The 8,197-nt window shown below is 37.0% G+C and overlaps 1 pseudogene; it reads left to right on the top strand.

Moving 5' to 3' along the window:
* Positions 1 to 589, top strand: part of LOC115305247 — a 14,937-nt pseudogene extending 14,348 nt beyond the window's left edge.
* The last annotated feature ends 7,608 nt before the right edge of the window (positions 590 to 8,197 follow it).

Below are 8,197 nucleotides of genomic sequence, written 5' to 3'. Positions count from 1 at the left end.
CCTCAGATTTGATGGAGCCCTGAATGTCGATCTGACAGAATTCCAGACCAACCTGGTGCCCTATCCCCGCATCCACTTCCCTCTGGCCACATATGCCCCTGTCATCTCTGCTGAGAAAGCCTACCACGAACAGCTTTCTGTAGCTGAGATCACCAATGCATGCTTTGAGCCAGCCAACCAGATGGTGAAATGTGACCCTTGCCATGGTAAATACATGGCTTGCTGCCTGTTGTACCGTGGAAACGTGGTTCCCAAAGATGTCAATGCTGCCATTGCCACGATTAAGACCAAGCGCACCATCCAGTTTGCAGACTGGTGCCCCACTGGCTTCAAAGTTGGCATTAATTGCCAGCCTCCCACTGTGATGCCTGGTGGAGACCTGGCCAAGGGATAGCAAGCTGTGTGCATGCTGAGCAACACCACAGCCATCACTGAGGCCTGGGCTCGCCTGGACCACAAGTTTGACCTGATGTATGCCAAGCGTGCCTTTGTCCACTGGTATGTGGGTGAGGGCATGGCGGAAGGAGAGTTTTCTGAAAATATGATACAGCAACTTAACCTCTCCAAAGACTAGTATTATATAGAATGGAAAATAGATATTAAAAATGCCAGGCTATGTAGTGATTATGCACTTATCACTAATCATCAGACACACATGAAGGCTCAGAGGATAAAATAAAACCATAGCAAATAAATTTTTATTAAAAAAGGAAACTTTTCCACTTTCTGATTTGTAATTAAATCAACATTTCTTGGGGTAAAATAGGTCTTTGTTAAAATAGACTTTTGGATCAAGCCAATATCTGTGGAAGATAAGAATAATCCAAAAACTAATTTTCATGTATTAGGGTTTTGTTTATACCCAATCATTAATCATTTGCTAGGTTTTATCACCCAAGGGAGGAAAAATAATACCTCAGAACAATATTTCTCTTGCTTTTCTTATATTCTTGTAGGAATACAAGTCCTGCTGCAAATTCTTCACAAAGAGCATTGGGAGTTTTCTCCAGAGACTATCTCTTATGTTCTAGCCCTTTGATTATTATGTACCCAACTCTTCCAACTCTGGCTCAGATGGAGATTCTCTTGTTACAAACCCCATAGCAGCTGTGTTGCTGAAGCTCAGTGAATGCTCTGATGCCAATGTTACTGCTGATCCTCGAAGCTTATTCCAAGGAGCATGATGTCTAATGTTGAAACTGCTGATGTTTGCTCCAGGGACAATGAGTGACACCAAATAACCCTGTTAAGGTGCCCTTCTTCTGTTGAGGTCCCCTAATATCTTAGATGAGTTTGTCATCTGATGTCAAGGACCCTATGTATGCATTAAGGTGTCATCTTTTGTTGTTGTTGTAGTCCTCGATCCCCAGTGCAGCTAGAATCTTCTATTATTGATACCTAGATGGCAATTTAGTGAAACACCTCTTTTAGGTATTTCTAGATTGATAATTACAAATCCTTCAACTTAGTTGTCATAGTTCACTGGCAGCTGGCCTAGATGATAACTTCAGTCATTGATCTACACTTGGGATCACAGTCTGTAAACAAAATATCGCCCTTTGAATTTCTTTGGTTGGGAAAAATTAGTTTTTAGGAGATGTCTCCAAAACAACAGTTGATCTTATGGCCACAGTCTTTGTTCTTTATGTTAACATCAGGTAGTCAGCCGATTTTCAGCAAAACTGATCCCTTCTTCTATACTTCTCACATGTACTTTGTCATTAAATCCTGTGTATCCTACTCAAAAATTTTCCTACACAGCCCTGCTTTTCCATTTCTATTGCACTTGGCCCAGTTTAGGAGTTTATCGTGTTCACGGAGACCAGCAGTTTCAAAGTGGTCTGCAAATCCCTGGGTCTCCAAAACACTTTAAAGATTCCATGAAGTCAAACTTATTTTTACAGTAGTACTAAGAAGTTATTTGTCTTTTCCACTATGTTGACATTTGTACCAATGGTACAAAACAATGGTGGGTAAAAAAGCTGGTCCTAAGTACAAATTAAGTCAATAGCAGTAAGCTATAGCTGTTTTGTTCTTTAATGAGTAAGGGAGAAAAATCCTCTACTCATCTTAGGCTCCCTTGCTGGGGCTTTGTAAGTTGGACTGATAAAAAAGATTAATGGGAGAAAAGCATACAAATTTATTAGTTCTATGTGACATAGGAGTCGTTATAAAGAAATAAACACCTGAAGAGGTTGTTAAGCCTGAGCATTTTTATAATAGGTTTGATGAAGAGTGGAAAGTTGTAGAAAAATGTGACAGAACAAAAGGGTAGTTAAGGACAGTAAACTCTTAGCAAGGCCTGTTTGTTTGGATTCCTTTGGATATCCTTCCATCTTTGGAGATAAGGATGCTCCTTTCCTCCAGGTATAGGGAGGGCACCTCTTGCTTGAGGATTTATGACCTACTTTAGGGGAGAAGAGGTCCTTCCTGTACCTGTTGTTTCTCAGATCTCTTCAGTTTAAAATATTCAATATGTCAAAGTGCTACATTTTGAGGGAGTATGTTCTAAAATCTGTCAATTATCAGATGAATTTAACTTAAGGTTGTCTTTGATAAAGAAGAACAAATTATTAATTTGACTAAATATCAACTTTTGAGTATACATCATTTTAGTATTCTATATGACAAAGCAGGAAGTGTTCATGGAGCCCTTCTTGGCAGTATCATGGTTGTCTTGAGGGAAAGCTCTTGTGTGATCATTTGATTTGTTAGTTGAACTAACTGCTATCTTATGGAACATTTTAATTAAGAAAAAATGGCTGACAAACTGTGGTTACTCAGATTTGGTTATGTGGCAGATATTTTCTCAAAAATGAACAAAGTGAGCCTATTGCTTCAAGAAACACAACTAAAAGCATTTGTTGCCAATGATAAAATTTGAGGTTTCAAACATTGTAGAGCTTGGAAATTCATATGTGGTACTGTGAGCTTGATAGCTTCCTGATATTTAAATATTTTTTCTAATCACATCAGCGGTAATGTTAATAAGAGTGTGGCAGAATCAGGATCCAGACCTCTTAGCTCTACAGTGTGTGCTGTTAGTGTTTACTATTCTTCCCCATACTTTTCTATGAAACAAATGAAATCCAAACCTTTTAACACACTGACCAGGTGGCATTTGTCCATCCAGTGAAATGAATGGCCAACAGGTATGAGAATGAAGGTGGGCAGATGTCCAGAGATACAGACAGATGATTTTTGTGAGAGGTTTAGAAATAGGGGCCATCCTGGTTGGTGGCCTGCACAAACAGGACAGGTTGGACTGCTTTTCCTTGGGTAGTTGCTCCAGAAGCAAGAACCAGATTCAATTGTTTAAACTGAAGTGGCAATCTTAAGGCTTACTAGCTGACTGACAGGCCACATCAGAGGCACTACCAACCTGGGTTCCTAGCCTGATGTAAGCTCCTCTTGGGGATCCCCGAAACATAAACAATAGTTTTTTTTTCCCCAGGGGCACCATATGCATCCCTGGAAATGTATTTCTTGTGTGGAAGCCAGCCATTAATTTGCTTCTGTCCCACAAATACAGTGATTTGCATCTTAGAGATGGTTGTAAGACACTTCTAAGGATTTAAAGAAAAACTTCAGTTAATTATGTTGCTCTCAGCTGCCTGTACCAATCATACCAAATTGAAGTTACTCTTGGTTACTTTGAGGAGCTTCCCAGAGGGATAACTGACTTGTTATTTATGTTCACTTTATAGATAGCTATCCCTACAATGATAGAGTCATTCAACTAGAAGAAGTGGTATGAAATTTGTCTTTCATTTTCACCAAATTGATCAATGGTACCAACTCAGTGCTAAAAGGCATTCAGATTAGTTTCACCTCATTGGAAAGCATTGTAATGGATAAGAGAACTGTGTAAGATTCTTATTTTGAGGGGCTGGTGCAGAGAATGAACAACTGCTAATATTTTGTTCTACCTGAATTTTTGTGTCCAGCCAAGCAGAAAGGTCAATAGTGAAGCTTGAGGCGAAGTCCATCTGGATTTCTAATGTAGACCTTAATAGTTTATGGCATTTGTTTAGCTAGATAGGTCCTGGACCCAGCAGGGCATGATTGGAGTCAATCCTGCAGGTTGGCCTTATACTGGGGCTTCAAGTCTCGTTGATAGTCTTAATTAAGACTATTAATGGATAAAAGAATTGACTGGATTAGGTCCTAGTCTGTTTGTCAAATCAGAGTGCTCAATATGCCGGTGTATTCATTGGAAAATTCACTAGAATCTATGATGGTGTGGAAATGAGAGGTGTAGTTCTGCACATCTTTTGAACAGAGACACTGATTACCTTTGCTCTGGACTATCTTTTCAAGAATTTTAGTGTGGTAAAGACAGAGACAGTGCCTCTTTCTAAACAAAGGCAGACTTGTTTACAGTCTTGCAAACTAGAGAAAGTGTGCCCCTCTGGAGCAAAGGGCAGGCATCCTTACTGGCCATTAGAAGAGATTTGTGTTCCCTAAGCTCTAAATTCCTCTTCTGTAACACAACCCACTGTGTGTGCAGGTGTCACCTGGACCTTTTGGGTCATGCTTTTTGAGTTGGAGCATAGGGACCAGCATAAGAAAATGCTGAAACTCTGGCTATTAACATTTCTGTGAAGAGCAAAATGCTCTATTTCTGGAGTCTGTGTCTTCTGCAAGCAGCCTTAAAACTGTGGTCAACAAACTTGTTTGTTAGCTTGCAGGTAGGGTAAAATGTTAGACCCTTTGAAGTTCTTGACATGCTGGTGTAGTATTTCTCCTGGTTTTTTTCTCTCTAAACCCCAAGCGACAAAATACACTATCAAACAGGCTCCCCAAGATTCACTTGAGAGTAGCAAATAAGGAGCTAGGCCTCTGGGATGACAGAGGGACAGTTTTATTTGGGCTACACAGGTATTCTCCTTCCCTTGCTAATTACACTCAGAAAACTGGTAATTGGCCACAATTTATATAAGCAATCAACCATTGATGCACTTTCAGTTTTTTTCACGTTCTTTCCTAATAATCTAATATTATTATTTTTATGGTAATAATGTTGCTATAGTGAATATTGTTTTGAATTTGTATTTTGGAATATATTTATATCCAGAGGGGAAATTTTTAGCTAGAAGGTTCCTGGGTCACAGTACATGCTGATTAAAACGAATGAACAAGTGTACAATGAAAAATCTCTGTCCCACTCAGAGCTATCCATTTCTTTTCCCAGGTATCCACTGTTATCCTTCCAGAGATATTTTATGTAAAAACAATCCAAATACATTCACAGTCTTTCCTCTCTTTAAGTCAAAAAAGTTTTTTAAAGGAAATGATGACTTTAACACAGCTTCATATCCTACTTCTTTTTCTTAATATTATGTTGACATCTGTCTGTATCAGTCATAAAGAGCTCTTTCATTAGTCTTTTATGGCTACATAGTTTTATGTTGTATGGACTTTCCTTCCCAGTGCCCTATCAATTCTATACAATTCTATACCTGTCTCTTATAGCACCATGGACAAGATAGGTAGTTTGGCTTTGCTACTGCTGTAAACTGTTTCAAATTAGGCTTCTTGTTAGGATAACACAATTTTGGCTCCCTTAATTTCTCAGTAATTGCACTTGACCTAACTCAGTGGTTTGGGCACATAATTCTATAAGTATCTACACTATTCATAAGCACCCTGGGAATTGTGTGATTTATTTTATGTTGCTCATAAAGCAAACTTTTAGGGTTTTTTTTTTTTTTTAATATCAGGTCTCCAAAATGTGTCCTCCAAGGGTTTTAAGGTTATAGTGTTTATAACCTGAAATAGGGTAAGGAGCCTATGTCTTGCCAGAGAAAACTCAAGATGTTTCTACATGAAGAAAACACACTTCCAGATAGTTGGCTTTGTTATTTTCTGTTTCCTCTTCATTATGGCTGTTAACAAAGACCTGGAGTGGTTGTAACCATTGTTTGCAAAGTTGAGTATGAACTGATGCTGGCTCAGTTTGAAAGCTTTGATATTTGATGTCTATATTCCAAACTTGAAACAAAGGTATTTAAAAGGATGGTAAGATTGAGGGGAGGATAGTAAGAATTTACAGAGCTTACTTGCATCCTTCTATATTTTCTGCTGAAATAGTTGCTTGTTGTGATGTTGACTTGCACTTGTTATGTTTATTTCCATCCCTCCTTTGGTTGAAAAGTTTATTCTAATTAAAACCCTAATTTTTAATATTTATACTTATCAGGAATAATGTTTGGCTTTTGCAGTCTTTGAATGTAATCTCATTTTGTTTGTTAATTGGTTTGCATTATTAGCTCATTTTAAAATGCTAAGAAGAACCCCGTAGACAAATGAACATAATTAGAGCAGAGTACTGGTCACTTCTTAATGCATCTTTTTCCAAAAGGCAGAGATTTTCTATAGACAGAAATAAAGTCTACTTAAAAGCGAAGTAATTAAGGTTCCAATTTACATTTTAAATAAGAATGAATCTCATTGTATTTTAAATTAGCATTGTGAAATCTGACCATGAAATATGAAATGGGAAAAGCAGTACTTACTTGAAGATCCGCGTGATAATGTTCTGATTGAGAACAACATTTAAGACTTCATGGGTGTGGCTTTTGGTGTAGAAGCTCAAACTCTGGAGTTGGATAGACCTGATTTGGGTCCCAGATTTAACATTTCCAACTGTGAGGTCAAGTTATTAATCTAGGTTTGTTTCTTTATCTTTAAAATGGATATAAAAATGGATGGTTTTTTAAATTAATGTTTATTTTTGAGAGAGAGAGAGAGAGAGAGAGAGAGAGAGAATGTGAGAGCATGCATATGTGCATGAGCAAGGGAGAGGGAGAGAGTGAGACAGAGATTCTTATGACTGTGAGATTATGACCTGAGTTGAAATCAAGAGTTGGATCCTCAACTGGGTGAGCCATCCAGGTGCCCACATAAACAGTCTTAACTGGGGACTCATCCTAAACAGATAAACAGATAAACTTGGACTTTAGAATCAGGGACTTTAGGTAGAACAAAGAACATTTTTATTATTACTGTAGAAAATCTCAGATGATCCAACACATTTTGCTTTTATTATGAGAATATATTTCTTTATATTCAAAATTAAATTAATCCTTTCCCCTCTGGTTAATTGGGAAGTTATTTTTTAATCTAGAATCATAAAACATATGATTGAGCCCAGTAATTTATTCTTCAACTGGAAGAAATAATTCCTCAAATAGTTTAATTAAGAAAGTATCTATTTCTTATATGATGTCTAATTCAATGATTAAAAATAAGAACATGGACAGAAAATGCCAACAAGTGCATGCTTTCCACTCTGAGAGTTGGAGAAGGAGAGGTGGCAGGTATAAGAGACATGCAGAATGGAGAGGCAGCTAAAGCTGTAAGAAGATGAAAGCTATTTTAAAAAATAATACTGAAAAATTTGATGAATAACCATTGCTAACTCAGCTCAATAGAAATCAAAAGTAGCTATTGTATCTAAGAAGGAAAAAGAGACCCACAGACTGATGAAATGTAGAGAAAGTCTGGCTATTAATTCATTTATTCAGCAAATATTTATTGAGTGACTGATGTGACAAATAGAGCTGAAAACTGAAGAATATGTGGGAGACTTGAATGACATCACATTTGTTACAAAAAACGGTATAGATAGAGATAATTTAAAGTCAATGACTTTATATTCAATTTACAAATAAAAGTTACATACATGTACCTAAAATTACCCTTCTAATTTTTCTAAAAATTACTTCTTTAAAATTTTTTAAAATTTATTTTTGACAAATAAAAATTGTATATATTTAAAGTATACAATGCGATGTTTTGTTGTATGTATACATGGTAAAATGATTACCATAATCAAGGTAATTAACATATCCATCACCTCCCATAGTTACCGTTTGTGTGTGTGTGTGTGTGTGTGTGTGTGTGTGTGTGTGTGGTGAGACATTTGTTATCTGTTGTTTCAGCAAATTTTAAGAACACATTATTGTTAACTATAGTCTCCATTCTATACATTAGGTCTCTAGAACTTATTCATTTTATAATTGAAAATTTGTTCCCTTTGTGCAGTATCTCCACTTTTACCCTATCTCCAGCACCTTCTAACCACCAGTCTCCTACCGAGAATTTGATATTTTTTTTAGTTTTACTTGTAAAAGTGATCATGAGGTATTTGTCTCTCTGTGTCTAGCTTATTTCATTTAGCATAAATGCCCTC

The sequence above is a fragment of the Suricata suricatta genome, chromosome 10, assembly GCF_006229205.1.
Source record: "Suricata suricatta isolate VVHF042 chromosome 10, meerkat_22Aug2017_6uvM2_HiC, whole genome shotgun sequence".
In the NCBI taxonomy this organism is placed as follows: Eukaryota; Metazoa; Chordata; class Mammalia; order Carnivora; family Herpestidae; genus Suricata; species Suricata suricatta.
Note: the sequence above shows the minus strand (reverse complement) of the source record. Positions and strands in the feature narration are given on the sequence as shown.